General features: G+C 42.6%; 1 long non-coding RNA gene across 1 annotated transcript; it reads left to right on the plus strand.

Moving 5' to 3' along the window:
- Positions 1-18,533: 18,533 nt before the first annotated feature.
- LOC147660937 (uncharacterized) lies at positions 18,534-23,329 on the plus strand. The gene is made up of 3 exons (XR_015306111.1): positions 18,534-18,584; positions 19,522-19,680; positions 23,237-23,329. It is a non-coding gene; the product is annotated as an uncharacterized LOC147660937 (long non-coding RNA).
- Positions 23,330-23,919: the final 590 nt, after the last annotated feature.

Here is a 23,919-nt window from a genome sequence, read left to right on the forward strand (position 1 = left end):
ACCTGGAGAAAGATCTGGAGAGCCTGCAATCCTGGCTTCTTGCCAGACTAAATGAGCTCGCTCCTTTACAGCCTCCCAGGTCCGCTGCTCGACGGGTCTCTGCCCCCTGGTTTACGGAGGAACTAGCCCACGCCCGTAGGCAATGTAAAGTTGCTGAGCGGGCTTGGAGAGCCCAGTATGAGCCTGAGGCTAAACAACGTTATAGAATCATGATGAAGTCATACCATGATCTAGTCCTTCAGAGCAAGAAATGTTATTTCGCCAAAAGGATTGACGACGCAGCTAACTCCTGTAAGGAGATTTTTTCAATTGTGCGTGAATTCACTAGCCCCCGGTCCATCTTTACTCAGGGTGCTCCAGTGGAGACCTGGGCTAACACTATTGCCAACTTCTTTACCACCAAAATTAGGCAAATCCAGGTTTCTTTCCCGTTGAGAGCCCCAGATGATGTGTCTGTGGTGCCGATTGAGACAGCTTCTCTGTCTCCCTCAGGCCCAGCTCTGCTTGACTTTCCTCCCCTTTCGGTTGCCACATCTTTAGCCTTGATGAGGAACCTTAAATCGGGCTCACCGTTAGATCCGTGCCCAGCAAAATTTCTAGCAAAAATGGCAGACGCCATCAACCCCATAGCCAATCCTATCCTCAATTTATCCCTGAGCCAGGGCTTTCTGCCCCAGGCCTGGAAGCAAGCCGCGGTCATCCCCCTGATTAAGAAGCCCTATCTTGACCCAGAGGCACCTTCTAATTATAGGCCAATCTCGCTCCTTCCAGCACTGACTAAGATCCTGGAGAAACACGTGCACAGCGTGCTTTCCAACTTCCTGGAGTCTAATGATTTACTTCATGAATCCCAATCGGGCTTTCGCTCCAACTTAAGCACCGAGACGGCGCTATTGGAAGTCTCGGAGATCGTTAAAGAGGTGCTGGACACGGGAGGCAGGGTGATGTTAGTCATGCTAGACCTGTCGGCGGCGTTTGACACCGTCCCCCATGAGGATCTCCTCACTAGGCTTCGTGACATTGGGCTAGGGGGGACGGTGCTCAATTGGTTTTGTTCCTTTCTGGCAAACCGCCGCCAGACGGTCTGGGTCCCACCCGGATCCGCCGAGATGCCGCCATTGGGAGTCGGAGTGCCTCAGGGCTCTATTTTGAGCCCCACTCTATTTAACATCCTTATGACCCCTCTGGCGACATTGGCGGAGTCCTATGGGGCCCGGATCGTCTCTTATGCTGACGACACCCAGCTCCTTTTCACCTGTCGTAAGAGCGAAGAGTTCGATGGAGAAAGGATCCGTGAGTGCCTTGGGGCTGTTTTTAGCTGGTTTTCACACAACAGCCTTAAGTGCAACTCGGACAAATCTGAAATACTATTCTTCGGATGCCCATCAGAACCAGATTGGCAGGGATGGTGGCCTGCTGACATGTTCCCTCCCACTCAGTCTTGTAAGTGGGCGAAGAACCTGGGAGTTAAAATTGACAACGAGCTCTCGCTCAAATCCCAGGTTTCCACTCTTACGGGAACATGTTTTGGGATTCTTAGAATGCTGCGCAAGTTCTTTCCCCTTCTCTCGGAGCAACATCGGAGGATCACTGTTCAGGCCCTCATAGGGTCCAGATTGGACTATGCCAATGTCCTATATCTGGGCTTGCCTGAATATCTCTTCCAGCGTCTGCAGGTCACCCAGAACGCTGCTGCGCGCGCTATTTTTGGCCTTCACCGCCGCACTAGTGCCTCTAATCTCCTTGTATCCCTTCACTGGCTTCCGGTGCGGAAGAGGATACTGTTCAAGGCCATGACTCTTGCCCATAAGGCCTTGCATGGCAATGGTGCCAAGTATCTTCAGAGGAGGCTGGACTTCTATCGACCTGCACGATCCCTCAGGTCAGAAGCCTTGGCTTTGGCTCGGGTGCCACGCATCAAAAGGGCTCGGCTAGGCGGCCGGTCCTTTAGTTTCCTTGCTCCTCAGCTATGGAATTCTCTACCGGTGTCCCTGCGAAACACCGCAAACCTGCTTGTCTTCAGGAAAGACTTGAAAACCTGGTTGTTCGCTGGATAATCTGTCCCCTCTTCTAGGCCCCTGCTTTGTTATTGTTATGTTTTCTAGCTCTTTTCTCTGGTCTGGAGCTCAAAGCGCCGGGACACTCCTTTGGAGTAGCAGTTGCGCTATAAAAGTCCCATTTTAACATAACATAACACATCTTCAACAAGGCTGACTCCATCATAGCACCCCATCTCGGGGATATCATCAACTGCTCCCTCAACACCGCCACCTTCCAGGAAAGCTGGAAACATGCCGAACTCAGTGCCCTACTAAAGAAACCTACAGCAGACCCCACTGAACTTAAGAACTACCGCACCATCTCGCTCCTCTCTTTCCCTGCCAAATTCATAGAGAAGACCGTCAACAGTCAGCTCGCCGCCTTCCTCGAGTCCAACGGCTCCCTCGACCCCTCTCAGTCTGGCTTCCGAGCCAAACACAGCACCGAGACCGCCCTCTTCGCAGCCACAGACGACATCAGAACACTACTCGACAACGGGGAAACAGCTGCCCTCATCCTCCTGGACCTCTCTGCAACGTTTGACACGGTCTGTCATAGCACCCTAGTACAACGCCTCAGTAACGCCGCGATACAAGGAAAAGCATTGGATTGGATCATCTCTTTCCTCGCCGGAAGAACCCAAAGAGTCCGCCTCCCCCTTTCAGGTCAGAGGCCACCGAAGTCATCTGCGGCGTACCACAAGGATCATCGCTCAGCCCCACCCTCTCCAACGTCTACATGAGCCCCCTCACATCCATCGCACGCCAACACAACCTCAACATCATCTCCTACGCTGACGACACACAGCTGATCCTCTCCCTCACCAAAGACCCAAACGTCGCCAAAACCAACCTACACGAAGGGATTAAAGACGTAGCCAAATGGATGAAGAACAACCGATTGAAACTGAATTCTGACAAGACGGAAGTACTCATCCTAGGATCATCCCCCTCCGCATGGGACAACTCATGGTGGCCACCGACACTGGGCAGCGCACCCAAAGCAACGGACCATGCTCGCGACCTGGGATTCATTCTAGACTCCTCCCTCTCGATGACCAGACAAGTCAATGCCGTCTCATCATCATGCTTTAACATATTACGTATGCTCAAAAACATCTTCCTTTGGATCCCCACCGAAACAAGAAAGACAGTCACCCAAGCACTTGTCACAAGCCGACTGGACTACGGAAACACCCTCTACGCCGGAACCACAGCCAAATTACAGTAAAGAATTCCAACGCATTCAGAACGCCTCCGCCCGACTCATCCTAAACATACCCCGCCACAAGCACATATCCGGTCACCTGAGAGACCTCCACTGGCTCCCTGTAAACAAGAGAATAACGTTCCGTCTCCTCAGCCACGCACACAAGGCTATCTACGACCTAGGACCTAAATACCTCAACTCGCGCCTGACCTTCTACACCCCCACCCACCAACTCCGATCTTCCAATCAAGCACTCGCCGCGATTCCACGCTTCTGAAGAACTACCATGGGAGGAAGGATCTTTCTCCTACTTAGCGGCCAAAACCTGGAATTCTCTCCCCACCCACCTCCGCCTCACACAGAAACAACTCTCCTTCAGAAAACAACTCAAAACTTGGCTGTTTGATAAGTAGCGAACACCCCCTCCTCAAGCGCCTTGAGACCCTCTGGGTCAGGAGAGCGCAATACAAATTTTAACTTGACTTAACTTGACTTGGATCGGCCATCGATGTGTCTCAAACCCTACAATGCCATGAAACACACAGCCGTATTGGATCTTAGATCCAGCAACAGAAATCCATGCAAAGTAACTCTGCATATAACTTGCCTTAATGGCGTAAGTTACAACCCTACCATGTCAAACCCAGGGGCGGCTGGTGTACACGGGCAAGGTGGGCGTCGCCCTCCCACCCTGTGGGGGACTGTGGGGGACTAACAAAATGCATGATGGAACACTGAGCAGTTAGCAATGCATTTTGCTGGCTGCTTGTGCTCGATAAACAAACATGTTCAAATGTTCTTTTTTTAAGGGGGTGGTGGAGGATTGCCTTTGTTCTGCACATGCTTTTGGCTGGGCGAAGATTTCTTCGACCTGGAGCCATAAAGCAGGGCAGTGACGACACACTGGAGCGTGCAGCCTGTGTCTCACTGCCAGAATAGCATTTATATTTGGGCGTTATTCCTTTGGCCCAGGGAGGAGTTGGAGGCCCTCCATTAGTTTCAATGGCTGAGGGCGGGACAGTCCGGGCGGCTTTGATTTTGTGGGGGTGTGGCAGTGGTCATTGCCTCTTCCACCAGACCTAGCAACAGTTTGTTGTTTTGCATGTGATTGATTTGCTGGGGTCTGGGGGAGGAGTCCAAAGACCACCAAATTCCAGTATTTCCCAGTTTTACTTTTGGCTTGCTTCGTCGTGGCTGGCTTGTGCGTGCTATCATTGCTATTGCCATGCTGTGTACTGCAGTCAGGGCACAAGTCCTAAAAAAAGAAGTGGGGGTACGCACCAAGTTAGGTGGTGTCACCGGAAGTGACGTCACAACAGGAAGTGACGCCACGAAATTTACTTTCTCCGTCTGAAATGCGTGAATACACACAAGATACATGTAGAAGTATAATACTGCAGTAAGTGGCAGTCACTCAAAACACAAGAACACACTATACACAAGACCCATTCCTCAGATTACACGGTTATTACAGACGGCACTACGGGCATCTGTCGGTGTCCCTGGAAGTGACATGCTCGGCGTGTTGACGGCGCAGCTCCTTGAAGCCTTGGTGCCTCGTTTGTGCTCTGAGAAATGCTGGCAAGGGGAGGGCGTGAGGTGGAAGGGGAGATTAGTCTGAGGCTTGGGTGCATTTAGAAGGCTCTCATTCACGAGCAGGTGCAGACTCAGGCACCCGTTCCATCTTTTGGGCAGGGGGGACGGCGTCCACCCGGTAAAAACACAGTAATATAAGTGGTGAGACGCCGTCCACCCGCGTGGTACCCTGACTCGAGCCCTGACTGCAGTCCTCCTGGTATTGAGTCGAGACGAGGAGCCTGACGAGGAGCCTTGAGAAGTGAACGTCGAGGTCAGGGCAGGTCACGGTAACTACAACACACTGGTAAGTGAAAGGGATCCCGCCACCACCCACAACAACCTCCTAATTATATTTATAGGGGCTGTTGTGTTTTTAATTTTGTCGCTGCAGCCTGCGTTAATTATGTACTTGTGTGTTACACTTAACTTTAGTAGTACTCTACTGACTGCGCGACACCTGGGGGATGGGCCACTGCCGGTAGGGGGTGACTTTGATTCGATCCATAGAGCCCGAGGCGGCGAGGCCTTGCCCTGGTGGCGTACGTTGTTTTTGGTTGGCTACTGGGCTTTTTGTTTCGTTTGTGGCACTGGGACTCCGGCAGCAGACAGTTTAAGCAGGGCTTTAAGTAGGATGAAAAAACTGGGGGGTCTCTCAAAGGGGCGTGGTCAGTGTACTTAGGGGCGTGGCTTTAAAACACTTACTCTAAAAATCTGTGCTTAGCATAATGTGATACCCGACTTGTATTTTGCGGTTCCTGTCATTGCATCCAGATATGTGATACAACAAGTAACATCATACCTACAATAAGTCAGGACTATTGGCTTTGTCAATGGTTATTAGTTGCATAGGATAAATAAGCTGTAACTATGGCTTGTTACATATAATTTTGAAAAAGTTTCCAATTAAAGCATTGTTGACCCTACCACAATGTTGCTGCTCTTGCGTTTCAGAAAGAGAAGGGAAATCCAGAAAGAAAATGACTCTTTAACCGCATCGCTGCTGCGGTTATTTTTGCGCTGTGCGGCTGTTTTCTAAAAACCGCGTTACATGACGAGCTCAGCTCGTCATCAGCATCGAAGTGGTTAAAGGATTTCCCTTCCCCCACAACGCTCACCTGACATGATGTCATGCCGTCACTTCTCCACTAGTGAGTAGTGAGAAGTGAGCAGTGTGGGAAGTGCATAACCACGTGCTTACTGTCTCCAAAAGGGTCTTTATCAGGCTGTTTTGCGCCCTGCACTTTTTTCCAGACTGCAGTGACAGCAAACTGCTGTCACTGCAGTCCGGAAAAAACGGACCGCCTGTACCAGGGCTCAAAACAGAGCCCGATAGAGACCCGTTTCGAGGTCCCCTGAAAAAAGCTGCCGGTGCTCAGACCCCTTGAGACCCGGCCCACTTAAACTCCTGAGTTTAAGCCTCTGTGGGCCTTTGTGTGCAGTGCAGAGTGCACACCCCCACTTGGTAGGTGGGGGTGGTGGCACTTAGTTTACTAGTGTATGTTACAGACACGCAGGTTCAGGTTCATTTTATTTAATTTTTATTTAATGCATTTTTATGCAGCGCAGACTTTACCCGAAGGTGTCAGAGCGCTGTACAATAGAAGAAGTCGTCGTTCGTGCAGACGCAAGGCTGGTCCCAGGCACTTGCGGAAACACGCAATCCCTGGCTCCCGGTGCTGTTTTCAGACTAAATGCATGCCCGAAAGAGTATGTGCAATCAATGGCCATGACAGCAAGAATAGCGCCCTGAAGACCAGTATCTGGCATGTAAGGGCTGTGACACTGAACCGCTTAAATACGGGGGTGCTTCCAGAAGACTAAAGGACTAACCCTGGGTTGGTAGATGACTGACGTGCTCATCTGGGGCAGGCAATGTCAGTTACCTCTCAAACAAGTGCTTTTGAAAGGGGCAGTTGTCTGAGAGGGTTGTTGTTCATGCCAGGCATGCCTGACCCCCGGCTCCCCTGAGTGCAGAACCCACTTCACTTGGCTTCAATTGCTTTACTGACAGCAAACACCCGAAAATCCAGGGGAAAAGAAAATTATACGTGAAGGACAAAGCAATTCTTTAAATCAATAAAATCGGAAATCAACGCAATAGGCGCTCCTGTATTTGACCGTACAGGCCCAGTTTTTTGACGTATGTCCCGGTGTTCTGACACCTTTCTCCCAGGGGTGTTACACAGGCCCACGCAGCCCCCGCAGTGCGGGGGGCCCTGGGCTTCAGGGGCCCGCGGGGCCCCCTCACTCAGCAAAGCTAGCAAACAAGCGTCTTCGTTGCGCGCATGCCATGGCCTCTTCTTTAATGGAATGGTGCTGTGCGCACGCACTGCCAGCCGGCCTCTTAATTATTGAAATAGTTGGTGCCCATGCGCACGCCCGGGCTCTGGCGTAACAGATGCCACTGCTAACCCAGGACTGGGGCCCACCTCGTGCAGCCCAGATCAGACAGGGGATGAATTTATTGAGGGGCCCCACGCCCCCACATCCAAGGAGTGTGGCTTAGGAGAGGGGGAGGGAGGCTGCCTAGGTTAAGGCAGGCCCAGCCAGGAGCAGCAGGAGTGGTGGCACGTGATCCAAAGGACGCAGTGGGAGTGAGGTATTAAGTTAAGTTTATTTTTAATTTTATTGACATTACTGTGTCGCTCCCCCCTTGCGCCGCCCCACCCCCCAACCCCCCCACCCCCTCTTGCCAGCCGCGACGGGACCCCTGGAACGGAAGGACTCTGAGGCCCAGAGAACTGAAGGATGTAAGGAGAGAAAAAGAGGACCCCATTTATTTATTATTAACTAAAAACAGGGAGGCAGAAAAAGAATGATGTCCCCGGTCACCGCCATGGTCCAAGTCTAGTGCTACGGAGCTCAAGTCAAGTGTAGGTAGCTCTGCGCAGCCCGCATCCGATGCTGACTGCGCGGCTCACATCCGAGTCTGAAGGTGAAGCACCTGCTGTGGCTCTCAGGGCCGGGCCGATGCTGCACGCACAGTGGCGGCTCCGGCGCTGTGAGGCTCAGGTACGGCTCTGCGGCGGGATTCGGGCATGAGCTGTCTGTGTGATATACAGGCCCAGGGCTAGAAGAGGAAGAGAAGGCGCGCTAGGAATAGACACAAAAAATGCCCGGATTAAAAGTTTAAACACTTCAATTCAGCACAGCAACTTCCCCACCCATTCCTTCCTTCTCATTCTTGGGATTGTATTTAGATGTTGTTACAAGATATAAAAGTTGTGTTAAGTGTGCGTATAGTGGACTTCGACAAGTTTATCACACACATTCTATTTTTCTAACCAATTTTCCTAATGCAAACTTTTAAGAAAATTCTTGCAAAATGTGCGTGGTGAAAAGTAAAACAAACACACAGCGTGATAGCCATAGAAACAGGACTGTACACATTTCATTTTGGCTGACATCTTTGAGTGTACTTGTTTTGCAATGTTCTTGTACACACAGTGTCTCTTTTTACACAACCACTTATTCATAAAAGTGATTAAGTACATTTCATCATTACTTCTTATCTCACATTTCATTCGCCACAGTGGCTGATTGTGCAGTGACTGTTTCTAAACGCTGTGTGTATGTAACTGGTGGAAAGCTAATGGCTTGCTGTGTGAGCAAGGGAGTTTTGGCTTCCGAAACGCGTAACAGCAAATAAAGCGACACTGTGTACACTTTACCTCTGAGTGCGCGTCTAACTTGGAAGTTTATGGTATATATATATATATATATATATATATATATATATATACAATATTTATATATATTATCCGGTGTTTATCATCCCAAAATATTATGGAACAGACTTCAAGTTGTAAAGTGCATTTATTTTGCTGTTATGTCTCCATGACGTGTTTCGAACGCCAAATGTGCATTTCAAAACATGATATCAACAGGTAGATATTTCCATATTGGTATACACACACACACTCACTCATACATGTATGTTTGCATGTATATTAACATTTATATGATTATGTATCTGTATATTTTAACATATATTTATTCGAATAAATCATGTCTTGAATACACAATTAAATAAAAATGTGATGGTATAACTATCATTAGCAATACCATTTTGAAAACCTACCTGAAATGTAATATTTAACTATAACAATTTATTCTGCAAAAGGAATTTTTGAAGACACTTTTAAATGATGATGGGGATGAAGAAGAAACATTAGCCCTTGTAGGAAACAACCCAATAAATTTAAAGGGTTTAAGGAGCCTTTGTCCAATTAACATTACAACGAACCGCAGCCAGAAGACACAAGATGGAACAGAAAACTGGCTCACTGATGATGTAAGAATTCTTTTTTTAACTATTGTACAAAACACTGTGCTAATGATGGATAAAATGAAACTTTATTAGTTTAAATTCTATTATGTTAATGGAAATATCTTTACATCCTAGATTCTTAATGCACGGATTTATCAAATAGTTTCAGAGCAAAGAGATGTAAGTGCATACCATCAATTTTTTTTCACTATAGTAATGGCAAACTTCGAAAATAACAAATGAACATATAATCAATCAATCAAGACATTTGTAGAGCGCACTACTTACCCTGGAGGGTCTCAGGGCGCTTGGGGGGTGGGGGAGGGTGCTGCTACTGCTCGAACAACTAGGTCTTGAGCTTCTTCCTGAAGGAGAGGTGGTCTTGGGTCATGCACAGGTCTGGAGGGAGGTAGTTCCAGGTCTTGCCGGCCAGGTTTGAGAAGGACCTTCCTCCTGTTGTCGCTCTTCGGATGCGGGGGACGGCGGCGAGGGCGTGGTTGGTCGATCGGAGGTGGCGTTTGGGAGCGTAGAAGTTGAGGTGGTTGTTGAGGTAGCTCGGGCCTTGGTCGTGTAGGGCTTTGTGTGCGTGGGTGAGGAGATGGAATGTGATTCTCTTGTTGACGGGGAGCCAGTGCAGGTCTCTCAGATGTCCGGAGATGTGGCTGCGTCGGGGAATGTCGAGGATGAGTCTGGCTGAGGCGTTCTGGATCCGCTGGAGTCTCTTCTGAAGCTTGGCGGTGGTTCCAGCGTAGAGGGCGTTGCCGTAGTCTAGACGGCTGGTGACGAGGGCCTGGGTGACCGTCTTCCTGGTCTCGGTGGGGATCCACCAGAAGATCTTACGTAGCATGCGCAGGATGTTAAAGCAGGACGCGGAGACGGCGTTGACTTGTCTGGTCATGGAGAAGGAGGAGTCCAGGATGAAGCCCAGGTTGCGTGCGTGGTCTGTCGGTTTGGGTGCGGTGCCCAGGGCGGGGGGCCACCAGGAGTCGTCCCAGGCGGAGGGCGAGGAGCCCAGGATGAGGACTTCCGTCTTTTCTGAGTTCAGTTTCAGGCGGCTGGTCGTCATCCACTCGGCTACGTCGTTCATCCCTTCGTGAAGGTTGGCTCTGGCGGCGGCGGGGTCGTTGGTCAGGGAGAGGATCAGCTGGGTGTCGTCAGCGTAGGAGACGATGTTGAGGTTGTGTTGGCGTGCGATGGCCGCGAGGGGGCTCATGTAGACGTTGAAGAGGGTGGGGCTCAGCAAGGATCCTTGAGGGACGCCGCAGATGACTTTGGTGGCCTCTGACTTGTACGGTAGTAGACGGACTCTCTGCGTTCTTCCGTCGAGGAAGGAGATGATCCATTCCAGTGCCTTCTCCTGGATTCCGACGTTGCTGAGGCGCTGCACTAGGGTGCGGTGGCAGACAGTATCGAATGCCGCGGAGAGGTCTAGGAGGATGAGGGCCGCTGTTTCTCCGTGGTCCATCAGGGCTCGGATGTCATCGGTGGCAGCGATGAGGGCGGTCTCGGTGCTGTGGTTGGCTCGGAAGCCAGACTGTGAGGGGTCGAGGGATCCATTCGTCTCGAGGAAGGCGGACAGCTGTTTGTTGACGTTTTTTTTCTATGAATTTGGCTGGAAACGGGAGGAGCGAGATGGGCCGGTAATTCTTGAGTTCGGTGGGGTCCGCTGTAGGTTTATTGAGTAGGGCGCTGAGTTCGGCGTGTTTCCAGCTCTCCGGGAAGGTGGCGGTGTCGAAGGATGTGTTGATGATGTCCCGCAGGTAGGGTGCAATGACAGCGTCGGCTTTGTTGAAGACGTGGTGAGGGCAGGGGTCGGTTGGAGATCCGGAGTGGATGGAGTTCATCATGCGGACGGTGTCTTCGGTGCTGATCGGAGTCCAGGCGCGGAGGGTGGTGGTGGGGGGCGGTGGTTCGATCGTGGCGTGCGTCGGTTGAGTGCTGAAGTTGTTGTGTATGTTCGCGATCTTGTTGTGGAAGTAGGAGGTGATGGAGTTGCAGAGATCTTGCGATGGGGTGATGTTGTTGTTTCCGGCGTTGGGGTTGGAGAGCTCTTTCACAATGTTGAAGAGTTCCTTGTAGTTGTGTGCGTTGTTGTCCAGCCGGTCCTTGAATGCAGTTTTCTTGGTGGCGCGGATCAGTTGGTGGTGCTTCCGGGTGGCAAGCTTGAGGGTGGTCATGTTGTCCGGTGTTGGTTCCCTTCTCCAGGCTTTCTCGAGGGCTCGGCAGTTCTTCTTGGAGCTCTTGAGTTCGTCGGTGAACCATGGTGCGTTCTTGCTGCCGGGTCTGCTGGGCGGGGTCCTCAGTGGGGCGAGTTCGTCCGCGCAGTTGCTGATCCACTTCGTGAGGTTGTCAGCGGCCTGGCTGGGGTTCGCTGAGCTGGCGGGGGGTGCTGGCTCAGGGAAGCGGCGAGCTGGTCGGCTGTGATCTTGTTCCAGCTTCTTCGTGCAACCTGTTGCTGGTGGTGGTGGATTGTGGTCCTTCTGAAGCTGAAGTGGACGCAGCTGTGGTCCGTCCAGTGGAGTCCGGTGGCGTGGCTGAAGGCGATGTCTTTGCTGGATGAGAAGACGGCGTCGAGTGTGTGTTCGGCGAGGTGGGTGGGGGTGGACACCAGCTGCTTGAGACCGAGGTTGGCGAGGTTGTCGAGCAGGGTGATGGTGTTGCGGTCGTTGTTGTTCTCCAGGTGGAAGTTGATATCTACCAGGAGGATGTAGTCAGCGGAGGGGAGGGCATGCGGGCTGATAAAGTCGGCGATGTCCTCGCTGAATTGAGTGCGTGGTCCCGGGGGTTGGTAGATCAGGGTGCCTCTGAGGGCGGTTTTGGGGTCCGTGTGGATTTGGAATTGCAGGTGTTCGGCGGTTGTCAGGGTGTTGTCGGTGTTGGTCGTGATGCGGATGGTGTCGCTGTAGATGATGGCGATGCCTCCTCCTGTGTTGTTGATGCGGTCCCTTCGGGTGATCTTGTAGCCCTCCGGGATGGCGATCGCGATGTCGGGCGCTGAGGAGTCGTTCAACCAGGTTTCCGTGAGGAAGGCGACGTCAGGGGCTGTGGTGTCGAGGAGGTTCCAGAGTTCGATGGCGTGTCTGTGGACGGAGCGGGTGTTGAGGAGGATGCACTTCAGGTGGTTGCTGCTGGTGTTCGGCTTGGCGGGTGTTGGTGCGGGACAGGTCCGGATGCAGGTGAACTTGCAGGCGTGGCAGCTGAAGGGTCCGTGGGTTCGTCTCGGGGTGGCTCGGTAGCATCCCGGGGGTCGGCCGGTGTTGAGTGCGTTGACGGTGGCGGCGTCGTAGGTCCGGCGGGTGGGCTGGCGTCTGCGGGGTCCTGGGGTAATGGATAATATTAACGTTGACGTACATTAGAGAAGTATTACAAGTCACCAAGATGTCCCATAACAATATAGAGCAACAATGCCAAAGGAAAATTTTGTTTACAAAGTTATGGAACTCTGAGGTGACTTTCAAAATATTTATCAAGTATACAAGGGGGTACATTTTCACATAAAAGATATTCTTAAGACAAACGTAAGACAAAATCCTAATATAAAAATATATATTTTTATATTAGGATTTTGTCTTACGTTTGTCTTAAGAATATCTTTTATGTGAAAATGTACCCCCTTGTATACTTGATAAATATTTTGAAAGTCACCTCAGAGTTCCATAACTTTGTAAACAAAATTTTCCTTTGGCATTGTTGCTCTATATTGTTATGGGACATCTTGGTGACTTGTAATACTTCTCTAATGTACGTCAACGTTAATATTATCCATTACCCCAGGACCCCGCAGACGCCAGCCCACCCGCCATATATATATATATATATATATATATATATATATATATATATATATATATATATATATATGATGAAAAGATATGACAATGTTCTCCAACAAGTAGCTCGCGAGCTAGAGGTGGCTCTCCAGCTACTTGTAATTTAGCTTTCCAGTATGGAATACAGCCTACTAAATTTGAAGCTTTCGCTTCGTTGCTTCAATACATATATACCAGTATTAAAAACTGTGTATTCATGATGGAAAGCTAATGTTTTGAGTGAAGTTTTGTGAATTTCACTCATCTCTCCAGTATAATTTGAAAGACAACCAATTATTTTTGCAACACTATACCCTTTATCTTGCACTTTCCTTTTTAAAATCTACATCCTATGTCATAATAAAAGGTATTATTTGAGTAATAACTCATGCATTCGTAGGTAGTCTTCTTATTTTGGTTACAGGGTCATTACATTCTTGCTGTTATGTATGACCCATGGGGATGGTTGAAAAAATTCTAAAATATGTTTTTATAAATACTGCTAAAAACTTTGCTGATGCATTGCGGTAATCACTTCTAGCAATCTTGACTGGCATTCCTACAAATATAAATCTTGTCTGATGTGGTCAATATTACAGCACTAATAACATTAGTAGCTCAGTAAGATTTTCATTGAACATAAGTAGCTCATACTGAAGTTTGGAGACACAGATGTTTGTAACGTTAAAAACACTTGATATGCGAAGTTACATATAAAAGTGTGAAATTGCTAATTAAGTAGCATTTTTGTCTGTACAAGAAATACATTTTTCTAGACTTCTATTTCTTTAGCCCTTGATTGTAATTTTTTTTGAGATTGGTTCAGTGTCTTTAAATGTCATGTATTTGAGTCAGATACAATAAATGCTAGTAATTAAATATAACTCCATTGATTGAGATTGAATGATGTATTAAATGAACACTAAACAGCATATCTCATAAGATATTGTTGGAAAGCTCAATTAATGACATGAGATAAGATAATCTATTGTAAATTTTACAGTTGGGTGTGTTTTTGTGCTCCCATCATATGTGCATATATCAATGTCTATTTCAAGCATGCGATTTATTTGAGGAGTACCATAAAACAAAAGGAAATATCAATTATTTCCAAACAATGATATTTTTTATCAATATTTAGTATCACATTATAGAAACTTTCCAGTTCGTTTCTTGGTGGAGAGAATTTGAAAAATTAGGAAAAGTGAAGCAAAACATCTCAAGCTTAAAGGTAAATAAATATTAAAGGCTACTTGCCGTTTTTTATAACAAATTAACAAAGTCCTCTTTTGTTTTTTAATTTTTTAATAATGCTTACACTTCATTATGAAGAACTTATTTACAAAGAATTTATTGTTTTACAGTGATTCAGTGTGTTTTTAAAATTTCATAAATTATTTAATGCGTTTTAATGATGAATATTTTGTAATATTTATAATTGCATGCACATGCAGAACAGTAATCACAGTATCCTAGGAAGCAGGTAAATAAATGCATTTTGGATTTAATGTGAATCACTAAGTTTTACTCTAGTTTCAATCAATTATTTAGCTAATATGTGCCAATAGAGATAAGGATTGACTAAATTTGCACATAAATCTCATAATTGTACGACCGGAATAAAAAGTGGTATAACATTTATACTTTTAAATGTAGATTGGGGCAAGCAGACCCATGCTGCTGCACCACTCTGCTTCTGCCTCATTGTTCCGAGTGCTTTTTCATGCCTTTCTATCATTTGTACTGCTTTTATCTTACATTACCCCAACGTTTGCCTTTTTTTAATTGCTTTTACCTTCAACTGAACCATTTTTCTGAGTGCTTTCTCATGCTGTTCTCTTATTTTTCACTGTTTTACTCCTTCTGTTGTCTCTGTGTTTCTGAGAGCTTTATCCGCAAAGTAGCTAGCAACTCCATAGTATAGAGACATTAACGGGTGATTTGCCGGATTGAAACATCCTTATCGATTGATTCATTAATTGATTAACTTCATATAATTGTTGACCTGTTGGGCATCTCTAACGATCTGTAAGTATCTTTTCATAATGGTTCAGATATGTAAATCAAATTTCCATGTTATTCTTAGATTCCAGGTTGACATTGTCCATCATCTTTTAGGAATGAATCCAGAAAAGCTCATCATTCCTTTGCCAAAAAAATCTTGTATATGTTTTATAATTTATGAAAGTAGCATTATGTTGATAACAAACTCGCAAGCATATTGGCGATTATGTATCGCAAACATTTTTAACTTATGAGCAGTTTGAATTAAAGAAATCGAAGATAATGGAAAATGTCTGGTCACTCATGCTATGCGCTGTTGTTTTATGTCATGTTAAGTGTACTTTTAAACCAACATTTCACCCAGTATGGTATACTGGGGCATATGAGCAAGTGGGTCTGGCTGGCTGGTGCCTACGTGAAGAGCTTTAATTTGTATTTCTATATAAATTACAATACGGAGTTGGCAGGCCTCATGTGAAGTAGATTAGGAGCCAGAACGAAGAAGGTGAAGCAAGTGACTTTGGTTCTTCAGATGTGGGTACCAGTGTTGTTCAAAAGGTTGGCTCTGCTGAGTTGTCTACTGGTGGTGTGAAATGTGATACGGACATTGGGGTAAGTGTATACTAGTCAGTGAAGTTTTTTGTATGTATGGGTGACTAATTAGAATAATGTGTGCATATTGGTAGCGGAAAATGTTTCTCCTTTATGTCTGATGGGATGTACGGTGGTCCAGTAATCATGGTAGGAAAATTGTGTTTGCCTATGCCCATAGGAAATGAGGTACATCCAATATCATGTATAGTGTGAGTTAACTGGTGTAGCATTTCACCAAATGGACTTTTTTTTGATCTACCGCGAGGTCTGCTACAATAGTTTCCATGAAACATGAAGAACTTCACAACAAAGCAGGTGCAAAAAGCCAATTGTGCCCTTTGACACTGTGTGTTATATGCCCCCTAATGTCTATATGACTTTTTTAGGTCAGTAAAGGGGGTGTAAAATATTATTTGTTTAGCATTGTTTTCTATTTTCATTTTGTAGGACATTCACAGGGACAGCATAGTTTTTTTTCCTCGAGTTGTTGGCGGAAGTTCACCAGAAACTGGAAACCATTTTATTCTCTGGGTATGCCAAGTTAAATTTACATTGGAATTATTTCAAATCTAAAGAGTTATTGAAAAAGCAGCAGTAAGACTACGAAGTAAACTGATTTTCAAATCTGTACTGATAAACATCATAAGCAGTCACATTGGCACACCACTTTTTTGAGAAAGTGAATTTGTGGGTGCACAAAGTGACACACATCAAAAAGATTTGAGTCACAATAAAAGTTCGAGTGTAAAAAGAAAGTATTCTATCTGGTATTTGAACAGTGGTGCTGTAGTGCAAGTTATGAGCACATACATCTTTTTTGAATAGGTACAATAAGATATGTACTTTGTTCAGCCTTTGCACATGTCAGTGGACAGCCTCTATACTGCAGGGGTGTGCATTTTAAACTTTGTTAGTAAAATCTATGCTTTATTGAAGTAATAACTCATTGATGTTTTTTTTAGTACATTTTAGTTTTTTTTTTATTTAATCATCGCTTATTGATATAATGGCTTTGCAAATATATATATAAATGAATGAGTATTCGACAAACATCGTATTGTTTTTTTATTATTACGTTTTGATGTATAGCAATATTTCACTTGATTTTTTGCAGATTTTTAATGGCAAAACACATATAATACACATTTTTGATTCCTTGGCCAAATATAAAAGTATTGATGCTAATGACATGAACATCCTTTGGTAAGTATCACCAGCACACCTGTAAAATTATTATTATCAATAATTGTACAATAATAGTATAACCACTGTGGTATATTTATCAGAATTGTTCCGTTGTTTTTTATAATTCAGTAATGTTTTCAAGAACATATGGGATCTTCAACAGTGGAAAATAGAATACCCAATACAATGGAAACAGACAGACAGTGAGAGTTGTGGTGTATTTGTCTGCACTGTAAGTTTACATAAATAACTTTATTAATTGTCTATTATTCATTTCCATGGATACACAACAGCATATTTTTTTCTTCAATTATTAGGCAGCTGATGTTGTCAGTCGGGGTATCTTAATGTCATACGAAGAATTATCTGCAAATAATATGCAGCACCTAAGAAGATACCATGCTTCAAAACTCATGTTGATTCTTCGAAAGCAGGCATGAAAATTTATTCATTAATTAGATAATGAATACTAATAAAATATTTCAATTTTTTCCTAGTGTAATAATACAATTTTTTTTAAAGAATTTGGTTAACATCATACATCCAAATTTGATGTGTGTACACATAATATTTATTTCACTGATTATTGTTGAATAAAAAAGCGCATTTTATGTGGCAGGTGAGAAAATGAAATGTTACTTTGTGTAAAATAAATGCAAAGGACATACTATACGTCAGTTGAATGGTGGATATGAGATCATCAACTGTACTCAAGAGTTATAATCATATTTGGTATTGGAATGTCACTTCTTAATTAGGAGAAACTTGCCCCATGCATCAGCTTCTCTTGAGAATAAAATGTCATACTATGTAGCTCTGCATTATTTGTCCTCCTGTTACAATACAATTGATAAACATTATGACTTTTCTTTTCTTTTCAAAACATGCATTGGTTCAACAAAATATGATAGTATTCAAATGCAGCTGAATGTTTAAAGCCATGATGTGAACATATGTCAAATCCACTTATCACAATTTATCAAAGTAAAATGTCAACAAAAATCATTTTTGGATCTAACTGTAGCTCTGTCTGAGTTTGAAGTTGTGGATTGAGTGACAATGATTCTATTGTTACATCAACAGCAGATTTAAAATAAAGTATCATACAAAATAATAAATTCCATTACATTAGGTACAATTATCAAAGTTTTTTAGATGTGTTTAGATTATTTTGTGACATGACTTATCAATTTTATGTTAGTATTTTATGTAGTTACTTGTAAGTTAAATTAGCAATCAATTATTGTTGTTAATGTCTTACCTTTAAAAATTTCATTTTCAAATAAATTATGAAGTACTGTTTTTTTGTTCAAACGCCAATCTTGTCAGTCACAATTTCCTGAGAACGGTTCTTGATATTTTGTTGTGAATTGTTACTCCCATGTCAAAACATTTTATCATGCCAAAATAGAGCACATAGGCATTTATGTCCGCATGTAGTGTGGCACCATATGCTATTGTACTCACTACATTTTTTTACCATTAAAGAGAATAGTTTGTCTTTGGCAGAAAACCATTTCAATGACAGCAAAATAAGAGAAAGTTAAGTGCATGCTTTCATAAGTGCAAACTATGTGAACAAATACCATTGGGGAAAGCAGCGTTACTCATAGTGTAAATCACAGCTATACACTAACCGCACTGAACATAAACATTTAAAAGTATATTGATCTTTTATAGGGCATTAAGAAGGAGAAGGTAGCCCCACTTTCCAAAGAGAGTGGTCTGAAAACCGAACAGTTATTGCAAAAAGAAGAGACTGCAGGAGCAGAGCAAAGTGTTGTCCAAAACAGGGAGACAGGAAAGAGCCTAGTTCGAGGAATCAATGGCACAGAATGCATTGCAGCAAAAGAGATGGTCTGCCTATACCAAGAGAGTACTGATTTAAAAAAAAAGTAAGTTAAGTAACGTCTGTTAATAATATAGCTATATATTATATAAATGTTAGTTTGTGACAGTGACTAGTACTTGTATGTGTACACAAATAAAAACGTGCAATTAAAATAATAATAGTTTTTTACAGGGGAATGCATGCAAGAGAATCTATAGTGATCTTGAATTATGTTATAAATATGTAGCTTCCGTCCTAAGCTGGAAAAAAAAATAAAGCACGCTTCGAATTTTTATTTCCATTTTGTTTATGTTGTTCTGAGTTTTGAGATTTGGAGATAATGTTAACAAGTACCGGGGGCCATATTCACAAGGAGGTTTATCTCTGCTTTTTTGGCTTTAAAAGCCAAGAAAGCGGAGATAAAATTATCTCCCTATTAGCAAGCTGTCGCTAACACCAGTTAGCGACAGCTAATAGGAGATAGCGGCCATCTTCAAACCCGCTTTGCATGTCAGTGATATTTATCACTAATGACATGCAAAGTGGGCGTGCCAAGATGTTAGTGACTGGAAACATCGCTATCTCCTATTACCAACTTTTTGAGATATTAGTGAAAAGCAAGGAATATCTCCAAAAGCGAACACCTTTCCAGGAGCAGTTCTTAGCCATGTTATCCAATGGGAGTTTGATAACATGGCTAAGAGAATTAGCTTGGTAATGCATGAATATCGCTGACTTTTCAGCCATATTCATGCATTGCGGCCATTTTTTATCGCATTTGCGATAAACCTTGGTAATACCAAGGTTTATCTGCGCTAAAAATCGCCGCCGCCCGGCGATACATTTTTTGTCTCTAACCAAGCAATAGCGATAATTATCGCTATTGCTTGTGAATATGCCCCTCAATGCCTGGAAAAGTGATGTAAAAGATGGACATTGTATTTTAAAAATGTTATAGTCACTGTAGTAAATGTGTTCTCAAAATATATTTGCATCAACAGGTCACTATATCCCAAAGAACAAAAACTAGAATGGATAGAGTGCGAAAAGTGCAAACAGTGGTTACATTCAGACTGTGCAGATGTGCCAATTACAGAACAGTTTGTTGACACTCCATTTTATTGCGGATGCCACAAAAAATTTCCAATCGCATTGGACAGGTAAATATACAGTTTAATATTGAATATATGTAATTATTTAACCTGCTTATTGAAATTGAAGGTGCAAAACTATGAGTCACAGTAAACTTGGATTATTGAAAAGGTAGTTTGTACTGCATACCTACACATTTATATTTAATGAATGATTCAAGTGATATCTTTACTGTTCCTATTACCATGTTTGCATGGTGAAATCCATAATAAATGATTAGGTGTAGATATATCTTCCTATATAATTGGACAATACATTGAAGGAAAATATGAGCAATGGAAACTTCGGAAAAGTAAGTAGTGATACTTGAAATTCCCACATTTGAAGTACAATCGAAGTCACCAGTTGAGGTTAAAGAAGAAACATTATGATTAATAGTTGAGGTTTAGAGGTAGGATGTTCTGCGAAAAGTAAAACATGCAAGACGTTGAGGCTAAAAACTGTTAGGTAGGACAATTGCTACATTTAAACAAACTTAAATGTATGCACATAAATTATTTGTCATTCAGCAGCATTCGAGAATTACTCACATGAATCTATAAGTGACATAATTGGTATTGTGTATTCTTAGAAATCTTCTTAGCTTTTAGAAATGTTAGTCAATACTTCACAATAAACAAGTCTTTATGAGATGATTTATTTTCCTTTTATAAAAAAAAGAGCACTATGTAATTCACAACAAGAAAATTTTATATTAAAATTTTGTCACATAATTATTGAATTTGTGGTTAAGAAATGCACAAGAAGAATTCCACAAATTCTGAATCTGTTGATGGCATTGATTGTAATGATGTTGAATTTTTAAAATATGATGATAATTGAAAATATTAAAAAAAGATTTTATGGGATAGGCATTATTGTATTAAAAATAATACTGAATAAGTATTACTGTAAAAAGACTCATACATAGACATTAATTATATTCAATGGTTATGTTTTTCAAAATAAAAGGTTAAATTGTCAGACAATCGAATAATATGAATTTATTAATTTGTAGGCTTAAAAAAACCTTGGAAGACAGAAGCATTGTGAATTTACTTACTGAAGATGAGATAAAGGCTAGTATAAGATAATGAGTATTTCTATGATTTTTACATTTTGTTCGTTTAAAACATGTATTCATTAACACCAATGTACTGAAGGGAAATACCTTCAGCAATTATATGTATTATGTTCAAGAGCCATGACATAAAGGAAGGTGGCATGTTGTTTGAAAATTTGTAAAAATGTTGAAAAAAACTTATCTTTATTCATTTCTATCTTCTCTGAAAAAATGTTTTTATTACTTACTTTACTAAGTAATTATGTACCTTCTAGTGATATAGCAACTTTTTAAAAAAAAACCAGTTTACTTAATGACATAGTTTGGTCATATGCATTTTTTAATTAGTTGACAGTGTTCTCTCAATTTAATGTACTCAAACTCATGGTCAGGCTTCCAAATGAGAACCTGGCGATAATTATTAGCGGAACATGTGGATAGGGGTTAAGTATATAGCAATGTAATTGAGTCTTAAAATAAATCGAGGCCTGAGATAATTGAAGAAAAAATTAGTAACTAAATAAGGAAATAATGTGAAGTACTTTGGTGAATATCATAAAAGAGCATGTTTTTGACTCATGAAGTAATAAACAAAATGTACTACAAGACCCAGAGTTAAAAAGGTTTGATGCAAGCCCATGGTCACAAATTACACGTCTATTTAGAATCAATATTTCGTAATATTAATATAGTACTAATAACAATCTATAAAATGCTATTTAGTGTGTTAGCCTTGCACTTTGTATCAGTACATTGAGTGTGACCCACATGTCGATATTTCATTTATGTGCCTACTAAGAGAGTGTCGGGTGGGTTTTCGTAGGGGTGGAGGGTGGGACCGGTTGTGAACGGGGTTTGTTAGTTTGTTCCAGTACATCGACCAAATGAAAAATCGAATTCACTATGTTTCTATATATGCTTGGAGCAACCGCATACATATACCAACGGAATTTACACTGAGATTACATGAATGAAGTTGTATGCTATTACTGCTCTCAAAACTATGCTAATAAACAGATTTTAAAAAAAAATGCTATTTACAAACATAATTGTCAACTGTAACCTAACCTATTCTTTCCTCTGGGGAGGTCTCTGTCCAACTGCGGAGGGTGCATCAACTGTCATACAGTGTAAATGTATGAGAAATTTGATATATTACTGAATGATTCTATTACGTTGTGTAATCATTAATATAGTAACATACCATGCAGGATGTCTACAAATAGCAACATTTTTAAATTGTAATTAGTATCTGGGTGCCTGGTGAAATTTCATTGATATTCCTTCAACACAGCTTATATAAGCAGTTACTAACTTAGATTGAGTTACAACAAATTTAATATGTGTATATTAAACATAAAAGTGACTCCTACTTAACAGAAAATATAAAGGAGACAATTGGTATATAGTTGCGACCTCCTTGGCTGAGGAGTGAGTGGGGTAAAATTAAACTTACATTTACACCGTCCGGGTCCAGCATATTCTCTGCTCCTGACCCTGGCAGTAACATGAACCAAAATCAGGCAGTCAGAGTCCCTTCAATAAAGCAATCATAGTACTCCAAGCAGCATTTTGATTGTTGCAGATGCCGCCAAGCCAGCGGCTTATAGAGAGGCCATGTTCTACATGCTGCCTTGCAGCATGCATGGAGCAGGACAGAGTGTGCATGACTAGTTTGGGTAGCCCCAGGGGGCTGAAAAAACAGTCTTTGCACATTAAGTATTGCTCAGGCACACCGCTCCTCCCCTTCCTTTTGCAGAGCCCACTCCGCCCACCCATCCGCAGGCAAAAATAAATAAATTGATAATAAAACAAAGCTATTACCATTTTATGTTTCTGCTTCTAGAACTGTGTGAAAGCAGTAAGGCAAGACTACTCCTCCCTAGTAGAGGAGCTCCCTCTGTTAAAGTAAGCATACATTTTCATCAGGACTGATACACAAAACCTTTGATATGATTATATGTAGAATGTTTCTGCCAAATACCTGGTTTACTCTTGAGTTACATGTATAAGTTGTCTTACTCCTAACATACTCCATGTGTGTGAAAGTCAAGAGTAACTTAGTTCTTTATTTTTTGAGCTTGTGCTCATATTAAAGAAAGTTGATTTTTTTCAAGTCTTTTCAATAAGTACAATGAAGTAGAGCTGACTGTATTTATAATGTATAGTTGGTTAGTTAAAGACAGCTGACAACAAAACTTTAGGACATTCTCTGCTACTTGCTAAATGATAATACGGTCAAATTTGAGAAACATTGATTTGTCTAATTGTTGATTTGTTTTTTATCGTTAATAGGAACATGCAAACAATATTATAAAGGGTAAAAAGAAATCAAATAGAATGTTCCTTTTTTCAAACCCTACATTTATGCCGAAATTAAAACAAGAATTAAATAGGAGGATGACAATATTCAATGAAAATGATGTGAGTAAAGTATTATCTTTATCAACCACACTTTGTAATTGAATTATTATATGAAACAACGTCGCTAATACCAATACTATAACTATTTTGTATTGCAGGCAAGAAGTCTAACGGAACAAATAAAGAAAGTTCTAAATTTTTCAATAATTAGCCGAAACACATCACTCATGATTGATGTGTTATTACCAGAGGTGAGAGTTTTCGGTAATGAAATGATCACTGCTTTTCTAAATTGTGAATTTAATAAACAAAATAAATAATTTAAAAGTGTGTTTAAAACTTATTTGTGGTTAAGTATAAGAAATATAAGTAAATGCATATAAAATGCAAATAAAAAGTAGTTACATTGTTAGCCCACACAAATGACAAATCTGAGGTGAAGAAGTTGATTTTAAGATGGGAAACGTTAGATTTTATAGCACCTCATGAAATGCAGACGTGTGAATTAAATAACGCATTAACATGTGGATTGAATTGCACCTTCATAAGCATTGTGCAAATTGTTTATATTTGTATTTACTGACAGAAATGTCATAAAATCTACATAAGAAAGTAAGATTAATACAATGAGAAGATATGAACGATTGAAGATGATATAATGGAGAAGGAGACCGCCCGCCATAAAGACGGGGATCCAGTTGGGGGAATTAGGATGTGCCCGCCGCAGTGGCGGGCACACCCTTCAATTGTGCCCGCCGCAGTGGCGGGCACACCCTTCAATTTTAGCATTGTGGCGAGAGGCCTAGCCTGCTCGGGAAGAAGGGGCAGAACTTTACGCAAC

Source organism: Lissotriton vulgaris, unplaced genomic scaffold, assembly GCF_964263255.1.
Source record: "Lissotriton vulgaris unplaced genomic scaffold, aLisVul1.2 SCAFFOLD_12133, whole genome shotgun sequence".
In the NCBI taxonomy this organism is placed as follows: domain Eukaryota; kingdom Metazoa; phylum Chordata; class Amphibia; order Caudata; family Salamandridae; genus Lissotriton; species Lissotriton vulgaris.